General features: G+C 37.7%; 1 protein-coding gene and 1 long non-coding RNA gene across 3 annotated transcripts in view; both read right to left on the bottom strand.

Annotated features, from left to right (window-relative positions):
- The window catches only part of XPR1 (xenotropic and polytropic retrovirus receptor 1), a 229,403-nt gene that overhangs the window by 135,584 nt on the left and 72,112 nt on the right, over nucleotides 1–21,707 (bottom strand). The window lies entirely within an intron of this gene.
- Nucleotides 1–21,707, bottom strand: part of LOC141582133 (uncharacterized) — a 73,167-nt gene that overhangs the window by 22,750 nt on the left and 28,710 nt on the right. The window contains exon 1 of the long non-coding RNA XR_012514974.1: nucleotides 119–21,707. This exon is cut by the window's right edge and continues 28,710 nt beyond it. This is a non-coding gene — a long non-coding RNA (uncharacterized LOC141582133). The remainder of the gene's footprint in view (nucleotides 1–118) is intronic.

Raw genomic sequence — 21,707 nt, forward strand, 5'->3', positions numbered from 1 at the left:
AGAATTGCCTGAACCCAGGAGGTGGAGGTTGCGGTGAGCCGAGATCGCGCCATTGCACTCCAGCCTGGGTAACAAGAGTGAAACTCCGTCTCAAAAAAAGAACTAAAAGTAGATCTACCATTTGATCCGGTAATCCCACTACTGCATCCCAAAGGAAGTCATTATATATAAAAAATACCTATACACATATGTTAATTGAAGCACAATTGCAAAGATAACAGAAGCTACCTAAGTGCCCATCAATGGTAGTGGATAAAGAAAATGTGGTTTATATACACCATAGAATACTACTCAGCCATAAGAAGGAACAAAATAATGTCTTTTGCAGCAACTTGGATGGAACTGGAGGCCATTATTCTAAGTGAAGTAACTCAGAAATGGAAAGCCAAATACATGTTCTCACTTAGCTATGGGTACTCAAAGACATATAGAATGGTATAATTAGCTATGGGTACTCAAAGACATACAGAATGGTATAATGGACACTGGAGACTCAGAAGAGAGGAGGGTGCGGGAGATGAGGGATGAAATACTACATATTGGGTAAAATGTACACTACTGAGGTGGCAGGTACACTAAAGTCTGAGACTTCACCATTATACAATGCATCCGTGTAACCAAAACCCACTTGTATGCTTAAAGCTATTTAAATTTTTTTTAAATAGTAAAATAAAAGTATGGTAGAGAAAGAAAAAAAGGAACAGATTCTCCCCTAGAGACTCTAGAAGGACATAGCCCTGCCTACACCTTGGTTTTAGCTCTGTGAGATACATTTTGGACTTCTGATCTCCAGAACTATGAGATGATAATTTGTGTTGTTCTAAGCTAAAAACAAAACAAAACAAAACAAAAAGCAAGCAAAGTTTTGGCTCTGAATAAAGTGAAGTAAGTATATTCTGCCTGTCTCTCTCAGTGAATTCATCCATAAAACCTGCAGATTGCATCCAAAATGTATGCAATCTGAAGACTCTTAAGGTTTGGAGAAAAAAGAATGAAAGTGTCACCAAACCAGCAGTCAGTTTACTGTATTTTTCCTCTTTAGTATCTGCTGGCCTATACTCATACTTCCCAAAACCAAAATATAGGCATCAGTGCAGACAGACTGAGTTCTAAAAATCCTCTAAATCTGTCTTGAGGCGAAGGGATTTCTTAACACTCTCGTGAGAAACATTCCCCCCTTTTTCCTTTTATCCATTATGTTGCACCCAAACTCCCGTGAAACTCTGTGGTAGTGGTGGCAGACAGAACAGGAACAGCAGGGGCCTGGAAGAGCCTAAAACACTGAGGAGAAACTTTCTTCTTATAGTAGAGAAGCAGTACTCCCAAGAGGGCGAAACTGACCCCTACTGCACATTGCATGCTCACTCATGCTCTCTCTCTTGCTGTCCCACTCTTTTGCTCGCTCACGCTCTCTCTCTTGCGGTCTCTTTCTGTTCCTCTCTCTTCCCCTCCCTCCCTCCTGTTCCACTCCTTAGCTTTGGATCCAAGTAAGTCACAGGAATTGCTCTGCAGAACGGGGTAAATAAAGCCCTAGTTATCTAACCAGAGAACTATCAAGGAGAATGGACAGAGAGAAAGCCTGCATAACTGGATCTGAACCCAGACTCTAAGAATTAAACTATGAATATATCACTAAATATTCAGACTGGACAGTGGTTGACAACACATGGGGGACGTATCTGAATAGCACATCAAATGCTTTGAAAATAACACTAACATTGAAATCACAAATCATACAAGGTAAGTTAGAAATTGTGCCTAAACCTGAACAAGTCAGTCAACACTCTACACAGGATATAAGCAAGACCTTGAATCTCCTAACATAATATCCAAAATACCCAAGATATAATCTAAAATTTTCCTGGCATACAAATAACCAGGAAAATCTCAACAAATGGCAGAAGACAACAAATGCCAACTCCAAGATGACACAGATATTATGCAATATTATGAAATTACGTAACAAAAACTATCATTAAAATGCTTCACCAAGGAAGGGCAAATATTCTTGAAAGGAACAGAAAGGAATGCTTTAACACAAAAATAGAAGATCAAAAGAACAACCGAATAAAAACTTTAGAACTGAAAAATATAACAAATAAAATAAAAATTCACCAAATGGGCACAGTAAGCAGAACAGAGACGACAGAGCAAAGAGTGAGTACACCTGAAGACAGATCAACAAAAATTATTCAACCGAAGCCACAGAGAAATAAATGACAGGGAGAGGAAGAGGGAGGATCTCCGTGGCTTAAGGGACTACAAAAAGTCTAACATTCATGTCAATCAAGTTCCCAAAGGAAAAGAAATAGAATGCAGCGCAGAAAAAAAAATCTTAAGACATAATAGTTTAAAACTTCCCAAATTTAGTGAAAGACATAAACCTACATATTCAAGAAGCTGAGTAAACTCCAGATGGGACAAATCCAAAGAAGTCCAAGCCCAGATGAATCACAATCAAACTGCAAAACACTTAAGATAAAAATAAACTCCTAAAAGTGGCCAGAGAAAAACAACTCATTGCTTATTTTAACAACTGTGAAATTTTTATCAAAATCTCCAGACACGGAGGTAGATCAAAATTTTCAAAGTGCAACATGAAAAGAACTGTCAGCCAAGAATGTATGTCCACTGAAAACTTCGTTCAGGAATAAAGGTGAAATAAAGGTAATCTCAGAGAAAAAAAATCTAAGGGAATCTGTAGCCAGTAGACTACTCTAAAAAATTGTTAAAGAAATTTGAGTGGAGAGAAATAATAATCAGGAAACTCAAAACCTCATCAAGAATGAAGAAAAATCAACAAAAGCAGCAAGTATCTGGGTGAGTTCTATAAAATCTTTGTCAGCTGAAAGTGAAAATTATCTTGTCTAATGGAGTTTTCAGAGTATACAGATGTAAACGTAAGACAATCAATCACAGCTTAAGAGGAAAGGGAAAGAGACCTATTTGGTGTAAAGGTTTCTACATTCTACATAAAACTGTAAAATATTAATCCTAAGTAGACTGTTTAAAGTGAAGTATGTATATTATAATCCCTGAAGCAACCATTAAAAATAACTGTAGAAATTGATAGAAGAAAAAATACAACTGATACATTAAAATACAAAAAATATTAAAATACCCTCCCCCAAAAAACAGGAAAGGGAAAATAAAGAGAAAACATAGGAAAAAGCAAAAAAGCAAATAATAAAATGATAGACCTAAATCCAAACATAACAATTACTACATACTAATTAAAGATGCTAAACAATTAAATGTCCAGTGAGATATGTATAAATATTAGGATAGCTAAAACAAAACATACTAACAGTATCAAATAATAAAGATACAGAGCAACTCCAATTCATGTTGCTGGTGGGAATACAAAATGGTACAGCTACTTTGGAAACAATTTGCAGTTTCTTACAGTTACGGGCCAGGCACAGTGGCTACACCTATAGTCTTGGCACTTTGGGAGGCGGAGGCAGGCAGATCACTTGAGCTCAGGCATTCAAGACCGGGCTGGCCAATGTGGCAAAACCTGGTCTCTACTAAAAATGCAAAAATTAGCCAGGCGTATGCCTGTAATCCCAGCTACTTGGGAGGTTGAGGCAGGAGAATCACTTGAACCCAGGAGGAAGAGGTTGCAGTGAGCCGAGATCACACCATTGCACTTCAGCCTGGGTGACATAGCGAGACTCTGTCTCAAAAAAAGATAAATAAATAAATAAAGTTATGTACTTAACCAAATTACCCAGCAATCCCACTCCTTGGTTTCTACAGCAATAAAAACAACTTCACACAAAAACCTGTACACAAATGTTGAAAGCAGCTTCCTTCCATAATCATCAAAAACTGGAAACAACCCAAATGTCCTAGTGGATAAACAAATCATAGCATATCCATTATGCAATGGAACGCTACTCAGTAATAAAAAGGAATAAATTACTGACGCAAGCAACAGCTGAGGAAATAGCATGTACCAAGATCTAGTACTAAGAACAGGGTATATTCAAGCTACCTGAAATAATTACAGTGAGAGGACATTCTCATCTTTGCAGGAAACTAGGATGGCTCTTACGAGGACTATAGGAATCCTTTAAGGGTTTGCAGCTTTGGAAGGTCAGTATTAGCAAACCTTCATATATCACATTAGAGTTTGAGAAGTACTGTTTCACAAATGAAGTTATGGAAGCCCAGAGAACTTAGCTGATTTGCTCAGCGGTCCACAGTTTATTAGTGGAATACCTGAATTAGAATGAAGATGTCTTCATCCCTCCGTCTAGGTCTTGTTTCTCTAATGTCACAAAAAGATAGAATGCCAAAATTCTGTATCAGGCCCTGTACTATATGCTCTATATACATTATTTCATTTAATAATGTGTAAAGTTACTTCATAAGAATGAGACATTAACAAAATAGGGACAGGATATGAAGAACATATAAACACTTGTAAGACATCTTGGCCTTCTGTAAATAACTGGGGTTGGGGTTGGGGTGAGGAGTGGAGACCAAAAAGAGATTAGACATGATGTGTTCAACAGTGAGCAAGTATATGAAGATTTACTCCTAAGGCTGAAGGGCTGAGAGGCAGAAGAAACAAGCTGACAAGTCCAGTTTCTCAGAAAGAAATACTTAATAGGGACTTAGGAAAAGAAGCAATGTCTCAAGCAACTGCAAGATGGTGGATACTCACACCTGCCCTACAGAAAGCATTCTTTACAGAGCAAGCTTTTAAGGTAAAACATGTGCAGCTGGTCCTATCTTCAGACTTTCTTGCCAAGACTTGTGACTACTGGAGAGTTTAGATAAGCATCTTTATAAGAATTATGTATGTGAATAAGCTGAATTAGTTAATTCAATCTTCAAGTATCGGCTCAAACATTAATATCTTAAGGCAGAGTGGGGAGGTGGGAAGAGATAGCATGGGGAGAAATGACAGATACAGGTGAGGGGACGGAAGGCAGCAAACCACACTGCCATGTGTGTACCTATGCAACAATCTTGCATGTTCTTCACATGTACCCCAAAACCTAAAATGCAATAAAAAAAAATAAAAATATCTTAAGGCAATATTCTCTGACCACCCCCTGTTATGTTAAATTCCCATCATATTCTTCAACAGCATTCCATTTCTTCTTTGCATTGCTTACATACTTCTAACTACATATTTAAAATCAGAATGAGGTTTTAGACTCCATGAAGACAGGGCTAGTATCTATTTTGTTCACTGCCATATCCAATATCCTGGTGTCTAGTATTCACAGATACTCATGACTGGTTGCTGTACGCATTGAGGGGTAATGAACTCCAGAAATGTGGATAGAAGGATATGTGGTCATCCATCTCAGTAGTAATATAAAAGAGACTGATATAAAGGATGAGAACTGAAAGTAGAAGACATTTAACAAATAAAAATGGTATTTTTATTATAATATGGATTACAAATTTTCAAATAATTAGAATATAACAGAAAATGTAATGAAACTTGTGAACATAATTTATTCTTAATTATCCTATTTGGGAGTCTGTTTTACAAACTGTGGTGCTTCGGATTGTTAAGATCATTAGTTATCATTAAACTATAGATGAAGGGAATAGTTAACAGAGTTCAAGTTAAGAGAATGCCAGATTGATCAGCTTTCACTACCTGATCAATAAATAAAAAGTTAAATTTAATGATTATACACAAATCAAATACTTCAAGTCGTGGTGTGACAATATTATTCACTAAAGGTACTTAAAACATTTTTGAAATAAAAATTCTGAACAATACTTAAAAACTTAACAGATCAAGCTCAATCTTGTCCTCCCAATTGAATTAACAGATGTTGCCTGTTTTTGTTTGGATACATGGCATTTCGTGGAATTAATTATTTAGCTAATATTTTCTTTCTTATAAAATCTGGTGTTAATTGGAAACCAATTTTTCTTCAGTCTAAACAAGTTAAATGTCTAAGAAGAGCCATAATAGAATACTCAAATCTGTTTAAAACCATTTAAAGTCACTATTCAATTAGACAGTTTTCAAACACACTTGGACTATTAAATAGAGAATGAACACATTCTGTCTGACAATATGTATTTCTAAAATGAAGTGTTTCTGCACTTCAAAGCCATTATTGAAAACAGCCACAATAAAAACATATTCAAGACCAATTCCTATGAGTAGTCAAGAGAACTAGTTTTTATTTCTGTTATTCCTCACTAGCTCAGTCAATACAGATAAGGAATTCTATGAATTGTGCACATCTGCAAAGACCCTATTTCCAAAAAAGGTCATATTCTAGGTAAGATAATGACATCCTTGCTACTAAGACAATGGTCCCTTTTTGGTACTTATTTTCTGAGACCTCCTCCAATGTATTTAACAATCCTGACCACTCATAGTTCTTGACACCGCCCCCCCCACCCACCTTACAAAACCCCATCTCCATTTCCAAGATACCAATCTACATGGTAGGTTCTTCCTAATAAAGTCTTTTGCCTATATGATGAAGGTTTCAAAATCTTGTTCTCTAGCCAATTACTTACTGGGCCCCAGGTTGATATACCATACTGAACATCTGCCACAATCCCACATGTGAAATTGGCCCACTGTACTACACAGAAATGGACCCTCCCAGTCTTGAAACTTGAGAAAGTTTCAAGTTACATTTGTCTTATCTGAGTTCCTTTCTCTGGAAACCAACTATCAGGCCTCTCAGATCAAGGAATTGAAATGTCTCAGATCACTGCATCTGAACAGTGAGATGTCAGACCCCTCACCCATCATGACTGCCTGACTGCCTGTCTGCTGTTGACCAACTCATCTTCCTCACCCCTGCCTAATCCCCGTTTTCTCACACATGGTTACATTTCTTTTGCTATATAAACAAACGCCTAATTTTAGTCAGTCAGGGAGATGGATTTAAGACTGGTCTCCTAGCATAGCTATGGCACCTGATTGCCAGCCTCTTCCCTGGCAATACTCCTTTCTCAGTGATTGGCTTTCTGGGTAGCAAGCGGCAGGTCCTAGATCAAAGCCCTGTTGTTTTCGTAAAACATGCACCTTAAACTTAACATGCCCAACAGTAAATCCAGTAACTTAGTTAGAAGCAAAGGCTCTGGAATAAAGATTGACTGGGTTGAAATCCTGGCTCTGCCTCTTTCTTACTAAATATGTGACCCTAAAGAAGACATTCTAATCTTTTTCTGTTTCTCTCATCAGTAAAACCAAAATAATAATTATAACTGTCCTCAAAGGATTGTTATGAAAATTAAATGAAATTATGTATGTAAAGTATTTAGTAAAATGCCTGACACACAGGAAGCACTCAAAATACCAGCTGTTATTAACATTACCATCATCTTCAATCGTCTTTCAAAAAATCTTCTTTTTCTGGTTTTCTTAATTCAGTTGCCTCAACTAGCTTTCAATTGCCTAAACTAGAAGCTGGGAAGTTATCCTGAATTCCTTCCTCTTACTTTTCTCTCAAATAAAAGCCTGTCTTTCCTAGCTCCTTATGTTCACTGCACTGTATCTCTACCACCTCTACCTCAGTATAGGTTCCTTTTACTTCTTCCTAAATTGTTAACACAGATTCTGAACTGTCTTCCTTGTTTCCAGTTTAGCCCTTCTTCTAACCTATTGCTGCCAAACCCTTCCTTCATATCACTTATTCCCTTTCTCAGTTAGAAGCGTCTAGCTCCATGCATATCTCTACCTAGTGCTTTTTACTCTCTGTATCTACCAAATATAGCACAATACTGACTGTATTTGTTGGATGAACAAGGAAATTCTGCAAATTTATAGTCAACTTATAATTTAGAAAGAGCCAAAACGATACAGGAGTACTGGGAAGGGAAGAGCATGATTCTTTTAAATGGTATGGAAGCAGGGAAGGGAAGTGCTGAGTAGAGGAGGGCATGGTTCCTGGCTCTAGCTCCACCCTCACGGACCTACGTGACAGGCATTTTTGTTTTCCTGCCCAAACGCTGCATTTCCCAAGACCACCTTGGCTTACCATGCCCCCATCCAGTGCCTATAAAAACCCCCGAGACCCTAGCAGGGAGACACACAAGGTGGCTGGACGTCCATAGGAGCACCTCAGTGAAGGAACACACAGGCGGCTGGATGTAGAAAGGAATGCACCAACATGCACCACACGCCGGCGGGCCACCAACAAGTAAAGCAGAACGATGTGGAAGCTGGCTAAGGACACCAAAGGAGAGCCCAGCCTGCTGAGTGGCCAGACTCCAGGGGAAAACCTTCCCACTCCATTTCCTTTCTGGCTTCCCCGATCTGCTGAGAGCTACCTCCACTCAATCAAACCTTGTACGCATTTTCCAAGCCCATCGGTGATCGGATTCCTCTGGTACACTAAGGCAAGAACTGGGATACATACAGAAAGTTCTCTGTCCTTGCAACAAGGTGGGTGGTCTAACTGAGCTGGTTAACACAAGCTGCCTATAGATGCAAAACCAAAAGAGCACATAGTAACACATATCCACTGTTGCTTCACCTATAAGCATTTACCCCTAGACACTGACATGGGGTCAGAGCCCCCCACAGCCTGCCCATCTGTAGGCTCCCCTAGAAGTTTGAGCAGTGGGGTGGCTCCCCAACTGCACACCCTGTGAGGGGGACAAGGGAACATTTCCCATTTAAAAAACAACATTTATTTGTCAAAAATCACACATTAAAAGTTTTGCAACAACATTTCATGAAGATCTGCTTCTAGATATTACATTAACAGACCACCTTAAAATTCTGAGAATATTATCTAGTATAAAACAGTAATAAAAAACATGTGAGCTCTTGAAAAATCTTACTAGGAGTTTAGCATATTATTTAACATACAAATAACTATGAGAAAATATATCAAACTCATAGGAAAGGGGAAAATTTTAATCAAGATCCAGAAAATTATTTTTACTTGACATATTGAAAACAATATTTTATTTCAAAAAGGCATTTTATTTTACTTTTTTGTTTTTTTGTTTTTCTTTTGCGATGGAGTCTTACTTTGTCACCCAGGCTAGAGTGCAGTGGCACAATCTCGGCTTACTGCAACCTCCGCCTCCCGGGTTCAAGCGATTCTCCTGCCTCAGTCTCCCGAGTAGCTGGGACTACAGGCGCACGCTACCACTCCTGGCTAATTTTTGTATTTTTAGTAGAAGTGGGGCTTTGCCATGTTGGCCAGGCTGGTCTTGAACTCCTGACCTCAGGTGATCTGCCTACCTCAGCCTCCCAAAGTGCTGGGACTACAGGCATGAGCCACCATGCCTGGCCTGGAAAGGCATTTCAAAGGGCATTTTAAAAACCTGTAAAAGCTCTGGATCTGTGCTGTCCAATACAGCAGCCAGCAGCCACATGAATACCTGAAATGTGGCAGCCAGTTCAAATTGAGATGTGCTCTAACAATTAAAATCACAGCAGATTTTGAAGACAGCATGCAAGAATAAAATCTCATTAACAATTTTAATATTGATTGTGTGTTAAAATGATCACACTTTGGATGTGAGTTAAATAAAATAGTATTAAATTAAATTTCACCTTGCTTCTGAAACCAGCCCAATACTCCCAGGGACTGTTCTTTTGGATGGACATAGAAATTGACCCTTCCGCTGTTAAAGCTTGACGCTTGTATTTGTTTTATCTGAGTTCCTCAAGAAAGAACCTTTAGGTCTCTCAAAAAAAGGTATCAAGGAACTGAAACTCACTAGATCACAGCACCAGATGTCTCACTGCCCTTCCCTAGTTCTTGTTTTCTTACATATTGTTACATTTTTTTCCCCCTGCTATATAAACCCCTTGTTCTGGTCAGTCAGGGAGATGGATTTGAGACTAAGATCCCATCTCCTCAGCTGCAGCACCCAATTAAAGCCTTCTTCCTTGGCAATACAGTACTTTTATCAGTGATTAGCTTTCTGTGCAGCAAGCAGCAGGACCTAGACCAAACCTCTGGTGTTTTGGTAACACTTCTTTTTATTTTTAAAATGTCTACCTATAGAAAATGTTAAATGGCATGTGTGGTTCACATTGTATTTCTATTGAATGGTGCAGATCAACACCAATAATTCTAAACTAAGCATTGGTAAAACCATATATCATAACCACTTTAATTATCTGGATAACCTAATATATTAATACAATGTAATAAATTCTAGAATAATGGATGAAGTGTTACAGATGCGGGGAACAGTGAATCATCTCAATACACAAAGATTCACCAAAGCAAGGATATTTGCATTAAATTTTTAAAGAAGAAGTTTTTGATCCAGGAGGCCAAGGCAGGAGGATTACTTGAGCCCAGGAGTTCGAGACCAGCCTAGGCAACACAGTAAGACCTCATCTCTACAAAGAATACAAAAAATTAGCTGGGCATGGTGGTGAACACTTGTGGTCCGAGCTATGCAGGAGGCTGAGGGGGGAGGATCATTTGAGTATGGAAGTCAAGGCTGCAGTGTGCTGTCATTGCACCACTGCACTCTAGCCTGAGTGACAGAGTGAGACCCTATCTAAAAAAAGAAAGAAAGAAAGAAATACCATAGTTGGGGGAAAATTCGCCAAAGGATGAAGCGGTTACTATCCAAAGGCAAGTAGCTATGATAGAGCCTGGCTGCCAGACCCTGGCACATTCAGGAAATGATGGAAACTTTAAGTATGGAATATAGGGGGAAAATCATTCATTTAAATCTTAACACCTCTTCTAAACAGTAAGCTTCTTGGAGGCAGAATTTGTGTCATACATATTTCATAATGTGTAGAATATACAGTTTCAGTAAATATTTGCTAATATACCTATAGACAAATCCATCAAAAACTTTTTGTCCATAAATCCTTCTTTTAGAAAATGAAAGTCAAGAACTTGAAACTTAGAGGCATCCTATTACCTGACTTCAAACTATTCTATGAGGCTACCGTAACCAAAACATCGTGGTACTGGTACAAAAGCAGACACATATTTAATGGAAGAGAATAGAGAGCCCAGAAATAAAGCTGCACACCTACCACCCGCTGACCTTTGACAAAGTCAACAAAAACAAGCAATGGGGAAAGGATTCCCTATTTAATAAATGGTGCTAGGATAACTGGGTAGCTGTATGCAGAAGACTGGAGCTGGACCCCTTCCTAATACCATATATAAAACCCCTTCCTAATACCATATATAAAAATCAGTTCGAGACGAATTGCAGACTTACATGTAAAACCTAAAACAACAAAACCCCTGGAAGATAACCTAGACATTCTGGACATAGACTCTGGCAAAGATTTTAATAAGTAGGAGCTAGACATTCAGTACACATGGACACAAAGAAGAAAACAACAAACACTAGGGCCTACATGAGGGTGGAGGGTGGGAGGAGAATGGGGACCAAAAAGCTGTCTATCACGGACTATGCTTATTACCTGCCTAATGAAATAATCTATACACCCAACCCCTATGACACATAATTCACCTGTATCACAAGCCTGTATATGTACGTGTGTATATACATATATATATATAAATATAGCTGAACCTAAAATAAATATTTAACAAAAAAGAACTTGAAAATTAATTTTACAATTATTACAATTCCTAATTTTGGCATTCCAACTTTCTAAGAAATTAGGGGAAAAATGTGAAGTCTGTTATAAGGCCATCTGTATTCTAATCCAAGTTTTCTTCTCACATGCTGTAGAGCCCGGAGCAAGTCAACTAGCTTCTCTGGGCTTCCATTACCTCACCTGTAAAACAGTGACATATAGCAATGCTTCTCAAACTCTAATGTGCATATAGGACTTCTCAAGTGATGCCTAAAGTTTTAGAATCCTTTGGGAGCTTATTTGAAATATAAAATCTTAGGCCCCACCCGAGAATTAAGTTAATCAAAATATGCACTTTTAACAAGATCCAAGATGATAAATCTGCCCAATTAAGTCCGAAAAGTACCGACTTTAAGAATAAGTATCACCTATGATCCTGTTTCCGGCAGTTCCTCTAACTAGTTGCATTTTACTTTCAGGTCTTTATAAAGCTGGTATCAGTTTATAGTCTCCTCTCTCACTGCCCCCAGTTTTAGCACCATCGACATTTTTCATTACCACCCCCCCAATTATAAACAATTCTTTTTTCTCATTACTGCCATATACCAGTGTTACTTTTTCATTCATATTTTCTGCCTCTAAGACTTCTTCCTGAATCATCCACATCTTTTGAAAAACCTTAATTTTCTTTTAAAATTGTCCCTGAATACATATTAAAGGTAAATCCCTTTGTTTTATAGAAACTGATTATGTCACAGGCATCCGAACCAAAGCAACTCCATCTTGAATAAGGGTTGGGTAAAATGAGGCTGAAACCTATTGGGCTGCATTTCCAGATGGTTAGGCATTCTAAGTCACAGGACAAGATAAGAGGCTGACACAAGATATAGGTCATAAAGTCCTTGCTGATAAAACAGGCTGCAGTAAAGAAGCCAACCAAAACCAAGATGGCAATGAAAGTGACCTCTGGTCATCCTTACTACTGCATTCCCATCAGCACCATGACAGTTTACAAACGTCATATTATCTGGTCTAAAAAAGGCAGGCATGAATAATCCACTAATTGTTTACAGCATATAATCAAGAAATAACCATAAAAATGAGCCACTAGCAGCACTTGAATATGCTCTTGTCTATGGAGTAGCCATTCTTCCATTTCTTTACTTTTGTTTGTTTGTTTTGAGACAGAGTTTTGCTCTTGTTGCCCAGGCTAGAGTGCAATAGTGTATCTCAGCTCACTACAACCCCTACCTCCTGGGTTCAAGCGATTCTCCTGTCTTATCCAAGTAGCTGAGACGACAGGCGTCTGCGACCATGCCCAGCTAATTTTTGTATTTTTAGTAGAGACACGTTTCACTATGTTGGCCAGGCTGGTCTCAAACTCCTGACCTCGGTTGATCTGCCCACCTTGGCTTCCCAAAGTACTGGGATTACAGGTGTGACATTAATAAACTTGCTTTCACTTTGCTCTACGGTCTCGCCTTAAATTCTTTCTTGCACAAGATCCAAGAACCCTCTCTTAAGGTCTGGATCAGGACCCCTTTCTAGTAACAGTTACAATGTAAATTCTATCCCAGTTACACTGTATTATTTCTTGTTCTTTATCATATTAGAAATTAAAACATACACTTAAAAAATATTTACCTATCAACTTACTTAAATACAACAAAAATAAATCCATTACATGTTAACATAAAGAAATTTTACAAAAATAATTATTCCCTCCACCTCCCCACCAAATGGTGAGAAGAGTGGCATTATTTTATATTTGTACAAATCTCTCTGATGTCTGTCTGCATTAATAGAAGCTGGATTCTCACATCTGCTTCTGCTAGCCTCTGGAAAACTCCACTTGATACATGTGAGAAAATGAGAATGAAAAGGGCAAATAAAGTCTTAGTCTTATTATGTAAATAGTTTTCAGCCTCGGGGACCCCAAGAGGGTGAATGGACAACACTTTGATAAACTGCTGGCTTATAAGAAGCAGATATAACCACTAACATTTATTAAGTACTTTATGCCAAGCATTACGCCAAACATTTAACCTACATGATCTCATTTAATTCTCCTAAAAATAATCTGAAGTAGATAGTATTAGGGCCATGTCATAGTTGAGGGCATTAAGGTTCAAAGAGTACAAAACTTGCCTAAGGGCACATGACAATTAAGGAATAGAGACAGAATTGCAATCCAGGTTTTCTGGCACTGAAGCCCACACTTGGAGCTACTTTGCAGTATCCCCTCTGAAAACAAGAGATGCCAGGGAAAATTCAGATTTATTTGTAACAAAAGTGTTAAAATGAGAGATACTGTATCTAGTTCAAGAAGACTTTGGTGAATTTGTTCTTACTCGGTAAAATCAGTTTAAGCAGTTAGTATGTGTAGTCTTTTGCAAGAGAATGCAAAAACACGTTTCTCCTTAATTGGTTTATAATTTAGCTGGGGGAATCAAAGGCAAACAGTGAAGGATGAAAAATAATTACACACAACAACACAAGAAAGGATTGGAAGTAATTAAAGATTAATGGATAGAGATGGGTTTTTTTTTTAATCAGGTCAAGGTGATACTGCAATAGTGTCCACCTATCACCAAATCATTCCACATCCTTTCTTTCCCCAAATTTCTACCTTTTATACTCCCTACTCCTATACTTTCTCAGTGTCTTTCATCAGGAAGACTATTCAGATCTTTAAAAAAATTCACCGCTGGGCACGGTGGCTCATGTCTGTAATCCCAGCACTTTGGGAGGCTGAGGCAGCCGGATCATGAGGTCAAGAAATCAAGACCATCTTGGCCAACAGGGTGAAACCCCCATCTCCACTAAAAACACAAAAATTAGCTGGGTGTGGTGGCACGCACCTGTAATTCCAGCTACTTGGAAGGCTGAGGCAGGAAAATTGCTTGAACCCGGGAGGTGGAGGTTGCAGTGAGCCAAGATTACACCACTGCACTCCAGCCTAGCAACAGAGTGAGACTCTGTCTCAAAAAAAAAAAAAAAAAAAAAAAAAAAAAATCACATTAACTTACTGGTTCTCAAACTTTTGAGTCCTTAAAAATAATATTTAAAATGTACATTATTCCAGGATGTATCCACTAAAATGATGCTACAATAAATCTTGGGTATGGTTAAGATTTTTAATCAGAACCTCCAAATGCCTCACAGATTATCCTTTGAGAAACAAGGTGATAAAGGGAAGCCTCAGTATTTCTAACTTATACTTGAATGTGTAGGATACCTTTAGGGATCCTTACTCAGTACCACCTGTAGACTTTGTTATTGTTTATTAGCATGAATAAAGTCAAGGTCTGAAATGTTCAATCCTTGTTTCACCATGGAGGTTCATTCTATGCTATGGTATGAGTTTTATGCAATGGGTTTGTGGAAACAAAAAAACTGCAGTACTTCTTAGAATCAAAAATGTATTTTCCATACCACCACATTTTAACTATGCTTCTGTTACCAATGATGTATACATCTTATAATGTTTACAAACTAATATTAAATTGATAACTGAGGAAATATTAAAGCAGACATTGCCTCTCAATACAATGACTTTTCCACTGACTAACTGAGGGCATCTTTTTTGTTCAGCATATCCAGTGCTGCTAACTAGTTCTGGCTAAATAACATTTATCTGGTCACTATGCTTCAACAAGTGGCAGCACGTGGAAAAGAAACCATATATATTTAACTCCTTAAAATGAATTTGTTGTTTGTCAATTTCTTATTCAAGATTCTGCCAACTTTAGCCCCTTATACCCACAAACTTTTACTTAACTTTCCAGGCAGTTTGCATTATAACTTTTCCAAGTCTCAGGCACTTTTGCCTCTGTAAGTCACTTCCTCCATTTAATCCATTTAAAAATACTGTATATTAAAAATTATATTTTACAACTTCATTATTATAAAGACAAATATAATTCAGGCTGGATTCATTATTCATCACTATTATACTCATTTTTTTCTCCTGTAAATTTAATTAAAATTGAAGATAATTTTATGGGCCCCTATAAATATCATGGGCCCAAGGCATTGTGCTTACTGTGCTTAATGGGTAAGTTGGCCCTGCTTCAAGACTCGGCTCAAAGGTCACCTCCTCTAGATATTCTTTGATCACCTCAAGTCAGAATGTGTTATCTTCTTATTCTGACAGCACTTGATTCTCTTTTCTTTTAGAACATGTGTCTCATTGAATTAAGTAAGTATTCAAATCTATTCTCTCCCCTATCAGGACAATAGCTTAATCATTTTTTTGACTACTGCCTTACCTCCAGAAATTGGGATGTAATTCTATTTTTTTTAAACTAAGTATTAATGTATTCAAGAGAATTTACTCTTCTCTCCATCTTTGTTTGTAAGAATAAGGGTAAAAATAGGAACTGTAAGAACTGATAAGCACTAATGGTCATACACAATATCGAAAAAGAAAGCTTTTCAACCATGTGATGAAAGAAAATGAAATGGCCAAGTATCTTCAGAAGCAAGCTAAATGCTTCTCTTAGTAAATAATGTATCTGGATGACCCTAGAATGAATTTTTATTTCAATATAATAAAAAATTTGATGGAGAATTTTAAAATTAAGATGGCTCTGGATAACCAGGGCATAATAGATAAAGGATGGAAATGAGGTTCCAGAAGAAGTTGAAGACAGGTAAGGGAAGAGAAAAGGAAGAGACTATTTTACTAACAGTATCTTTCTGAATGGGACTATATCATGTCATCTAGGCTCCAACCACATGGGAAGTATTTTCTCAAGAGGCAGGGGCTCTCAAAAAGGAATCAAATGAAAATAGTTCCTGCTATAAGGAAGAAAGCAGTTCTTTATGTAGAGTTTATACTAGAGAAAACTGCTATCATATATAGATTGACTGAAAGAATTTCATTTGATGCTATTTAATTTGGTATCATTTATGGCAAAAAGGCCCTAGGATAATAACTGGAGCATAAACTTTGAGGTTACCTACAAAATTAATATAAGAATGGGTTTTAAATCTCAAAAATATGTGCACATGCTACATTTAGAAGTATTTTAAGTTGTAAAGTATTTGTTATGCAGTATTGCTAATGGTTACTTTATAACTAATATAATTTTTAAAATAGAGAATTTAATATAGAAAGTTTCAACAATGTATAAATGCTCCAATTTTCTACAGGGTTTGACTGCCTAAACCACTTCTATTAAACAGAAAGCTAAAACTGGGAGGACAGAGAGATGTTTCTAAGTTGTACGCTCCATAAGACGTATAAAAATGGTCTTTAAAATTTTTCAGTGACAAAGTTATGTATTTTATCAGTAACCTCAACTCTGAAAAATTCCTAAATATAGTGGACACCTGCTTCATTAACATACAAAATTAAAGACAATGTTCTCTACTCACCCACATAATTATTTTGTTCTTTTAATTACAAAAAGGATAAAGTGAAATGTGTTCCTATTAAAGGTCTCGGGGGACAAATACTTCCACTGATCTGTGTAAACATACCACCTGTCCAAAACACAGTCATCTATAAATAATCATTCTCTTCCCAGTCCCCAAAATGGAAACATCATTTCAGAAGGAAACTAAAGCAAGAGAGGGACAACTGTGTCAAGCTAAAAAACAGTCTCAACTCTATTTTAAGACCAGTGTTTTGATGGTCAAACATTTAGTTTTCTCGGCAAGATTTTTCAAAAGGACAGTCAAATCAAGGATAATAATTACAAATTAACTTACCAGTTAAAAGCAAAACTGATAAAATAACATTTGTAGTCAACTACATTTCATTATACATCAGATCATTTTACACCATGAGTCAATATGAAACGCACAGTCTAATTTCTCAACTAATTTCTACAATTCACCTAGTCTTGTCCTAAAATGAAAGTTCTAAATAAAATCAAAACATATAACTGAGTGTATATGTTAATTTAAAGTAACATTTTAAAAACTTCTACATTATGGTTTAATTCTCTTCCCTAAGCTTTTTTTTTTTTTTTTTTTCTTTTTTTTTTTTTTTTTTTTAATGCTCATTGAATACAGTTAACCCTTTAACATGGGTTAGGGGTGCTGACCCCCTGTGCAGCTGGAAATCCACATGTAGGTTTTTTGTGTGTGACAAGGTCTCACTCTATCATCTAGGCTGCAGTGCAGCAGTGCAGTCTTGGCTCAATGCAGTCTTGATCTCCCGGGCTCAAGCCAACCTCCCATCTGAGCCTCTCAAGTAACTGGGAATACAGGCACACACCACCACACGTGACTAATTTTTTTCTATTTTTTGTAGAGAGGAAATTTCACCACCTTGCCAAGGTTAGTTTTTAACTGCTGAGCTCAAGCAATCTGTCAATCTCAGCTTCTTAAAGTGTTAGGATTTCAGGCAGGAGCCACCAAGCCTGGCCTCACGTACATCTTCTGACTTCCCAGTGACTTAACTACTAACACTGTTCTGCTGACCAGAAGCCTTGGTGGTAACATAAACAGTCAATTAACACATATTTTACTGTTTTATGTATTATACACTGTATTCTTAAAATAAAGTAAGCTAGAGAAAGTAAGTGGAGAAGCTAGAGAAACTCAAGTGGAAGTGGTCACTATAAAAGTCTTCATCCTCAATGACTTCACATTGAATAGACTGAGGACAAGGAGGAAGAGTAAAATGGGAGGCTGGTCTTGCTGTCTCAGGGGTGGCAGAGGTGGAAGAAAATCCAATGTAACTAGACCTGCAAAGATCAAATTTGTGTTGCTCAAGGGTCAACTGTATAACAAAATAGAAATTTTAGAAAGACACTGTTTATATATAGCAGGACAATGACTTTCAAACTATGAACTGCATAGCCAGGAGTAAAATGACAGGTTCAATCCCTGCTCAAATCCAAGGCAGGCACAATTTTTTTTTCCCCTTTTCTCAGAACTTACTTTAATATTTTATGCCAAATGACATTTCAGACCAATTAAGAACCACCTGAGTCAAACTACAGTCTGTCAAATTCAACACTCTCAGACTTGTTAGCTACAGTTCAACAAATGGCATAAAAAAAAAATGGTATGATAAAGTCATTTAAAACATCAAATATTCAACCTGGATTTCACCAATGTCAGTGCAAAATGGAAGAATTTCCTTCTTTTTTTTTCTTTCTTGAGATGGAGTTTCATTCTTGTCACCCAGGCTAAAGTGCCGTGGTGTGGTCTCAGCTCACTACAATCTCCACCTCCTGGGTCAAGCGACTCTCCTGCCTCAGCCTCCTAAGTAGCTGGAATTACAGATGCACATTATCACAACCCAGCTAATTTTTGTTTTTATCAGAGATAGGGTTTTACCATGTTGGCCAGGCTGGTCTCGAACTACCAACCTCAAGTGATCCATTCGCCTCAGCCTCCCAAAGTGCTCAGATTACAGGCATAAGCCACTGCACTTGGCCTCCTTCTTTCTTTTCTTTTCTTTTTTTTTTTTTTTTTTTTTTTTTGAGATGAAGTTTCAGTCTTGTAGCCCAGGCTGGAGTGAAATGACACAATATTGGTTCACTGGGATCTCTGCCTCCCGGGCTCAAGTGATTCTCCTGCCTCAGCCTACCAAGTAGCTGGGATTACAGATGCCCACCACAACGCCAGGCTAATTTTTGTATTTTTAGCAGAGACTGGGTTTTACCACATTCACCAGGCTGGTGTCAAACTCCTGACTTCAGGTGATCCACCCACCTTGGCCTCCCAAAGTGCTGGGATTACAGGCATGAGCCACCACACCTGGCCTCCTGGCCTCCTAAATTTGAATGACATTTAACCAAAAAAGGCTCTTAGTTTAATGAGATCTAATGTCAAACTGTTAATTACCTTGCACTAATAGTTTTAACAGTTCCCAATAGATGTCAAATAATGCCGTATTTCTCTAAAAAATGTAAAATATCCCATTGGTAGTCCTATGGCACCCGAGGACATCTCTGTGCACAGTTTGGGCTCCTCGGGTAAACTAGCTATCAGCAATGACTCTGTTCTGAGAAAGAATGGTTGAAAAGCTAGTGACAGAGATTGAACAAGGAACAGATGTGAGCAAGGGAGAAAAACAGAGTCAGGGACATACAGGGAGAGCAAACAAAGACAAGAGGCATGAGGGAGCAAGAGAGAGCAACAAAGATAGCTCAGAACAGAACACCGAGAAAATGATAAAGCAAACAAGACAAAAACAGAAGGAACAGAGACAGATGGTCAGGAAGAGACACATGCCTAGAGAAAGATGAATAAGGAGAGACAAAATGATGAACAGGGAAACAAATAGACAAGGAGATAAAGACAGACCAAAAGGCAGGGACAGGGAGAAACAGACTGACCAACAGCGAAGGAGGGGAGACAATGAATGGGTAGGGAGACTAAAACGGGGGGCAAATAGGGGAGACACAGAAGAGAGAAGATCAGAAAAAAAGACAGAATTAGGAAGACAGGAACGATAAAGAGGGAAGAGTAGTCAGACAGACAAGTTAACACTGTCAAGGAGGAAGACAGGCAAGGATACATGCAGATATGAGGACAGAGGAGTAGGCGACAGGAAGAAAGACAAGGATTAAGACAGAGGCAGTGGGCACACATGAGAGAAGAAAGGAACTCAGGGAAACTGGAAGAGGAAGGGGAAAGAAGCTCCCCCTCACATCATGCCAACGCTGGGGAACAGGGATTACATTCATCAATTGATTACTTAAAGGCATGACCCCTACAGTCTGCTACTGTATGAAAAAGAACTACAAATTTTCACAGTATTTATTAAAGACACTGAGCTCCATACACCACAGGGTTTTCTGGCCAGAGGAACAACTCTCTCTTTGCATATTATTAGCAAATATAATCTATATTCTGTTACTTTAGACACAAATATTCTCATAGAATTTCGTAGAGCTTTGTGAGCTTCCAAGGGTCTCTGCTCCAAGCATTCAATATTAAAATGCCAATAATCTGTTTTTCCTAGAAATATATAATCACATAAAATTACATGGGAACTAATTTTAAAAGAATATTAAATGCTAATGCATTCTGTTTTTAGGACATACCAGCTATACATTTCCTTTCAATGTGATGTAAGATAAGCAGTATTTTAGTTTTTGGGTTTTTTAGCTTTTTATTGTAATTTTAAAACTAATAAAGCATAAAGTATGGAGAATAATATACTAAGCCCCAACATATCCAGTGGTCAGCTTCAACAATTATTAACATTTTACCGATGTCATCAGTCACATTTTAACCATAAGAAATAAAATTCTAAATATACTTCTTTTTCCTTTATTGTTTCATAAATTTTTAAAATGCATTTTTATTTAATCATATTGGGCTTTAAATCAATTACTGATAATCATTATGAAATTATCAAACATTATAAATAATGTTTCCAGAATTAGAACCTCTGTTCTCAGATTCAATAAATCTATGTCTCTACATTTCCTTGGTATTTATATATCCCAGGTTTTCTATATATTTTACAAATGCTGATCATTCAAAATCTATTCCAGGTAAACAAAGTGTTACCATTGAATGGTCAAAATTATGTTGTAAAATTAAGTTGGAAAAATACATTATATTCTAATTCGTTGACTCTCAAACTTTGCTGCACTTTATAAGGAACTGAAGAGCTTTAAAAAATATGGATATAGCTGGGTGCAGTGGATCATGCCTGTAATCCCAGCATGCTGGAAAGCTGAGGTGGGCTGATCACAAGGTAAGGAGATTGAGATCAGCCTGGCCAATACGGTGAAACCTCATCTTTACTAAAAATACCGAAATTAGCCAGGAGGTGGGCGAGGTGTTAGGCATCTGTAATCCCACCTACTTGGGAGGCTGAGGCGGAGAATTGTTTGAACTCAGGAGGCAACGGTTGCAGTAAGCCAAGATCATGCCACCGCACTCCAGCCTGGGCGACAGAATGAGACCCTGTCTCAAAAAAATAGACAGACAGACAGACGGACAGATAGTCCCAAGATTCTGATTTTGTCAGCTTAAGGTGCATGCAGTCTGTTCAAGAGTTTTGTTTTTCAGTGTTGCCCAGGCAATCCTAATGTGCAACCACAGTTAATGAATCACTGATCTAGTCCATCTTCCTGCCAAATGCAAAAATTCTCCTCAATGTGGTAGCTATATAACATTCAATTCCAATACTTACAACATCTCCAACAATTTTAAATGGGGGCAAATTTCACTATGTGAAAGTTCTAACAAGCGGAATTTCTTACTCCATACCCACTGATCCAAATTCTAT

Source organism: Saimiri boliviensis, chromosome 19, assembly GCF_048565385.1.
Source record: "Saimiri boliviensis isolate mSaiBol1 chromosome 19, mSaiBol1.pri, whole genome shotgun sequence".
Lineage (NCBI taxonomy): Eukaryota > Metazoa > Chordata > Mammalia > Primates > Cebidae > Saimiri > Saimiri boliviensis.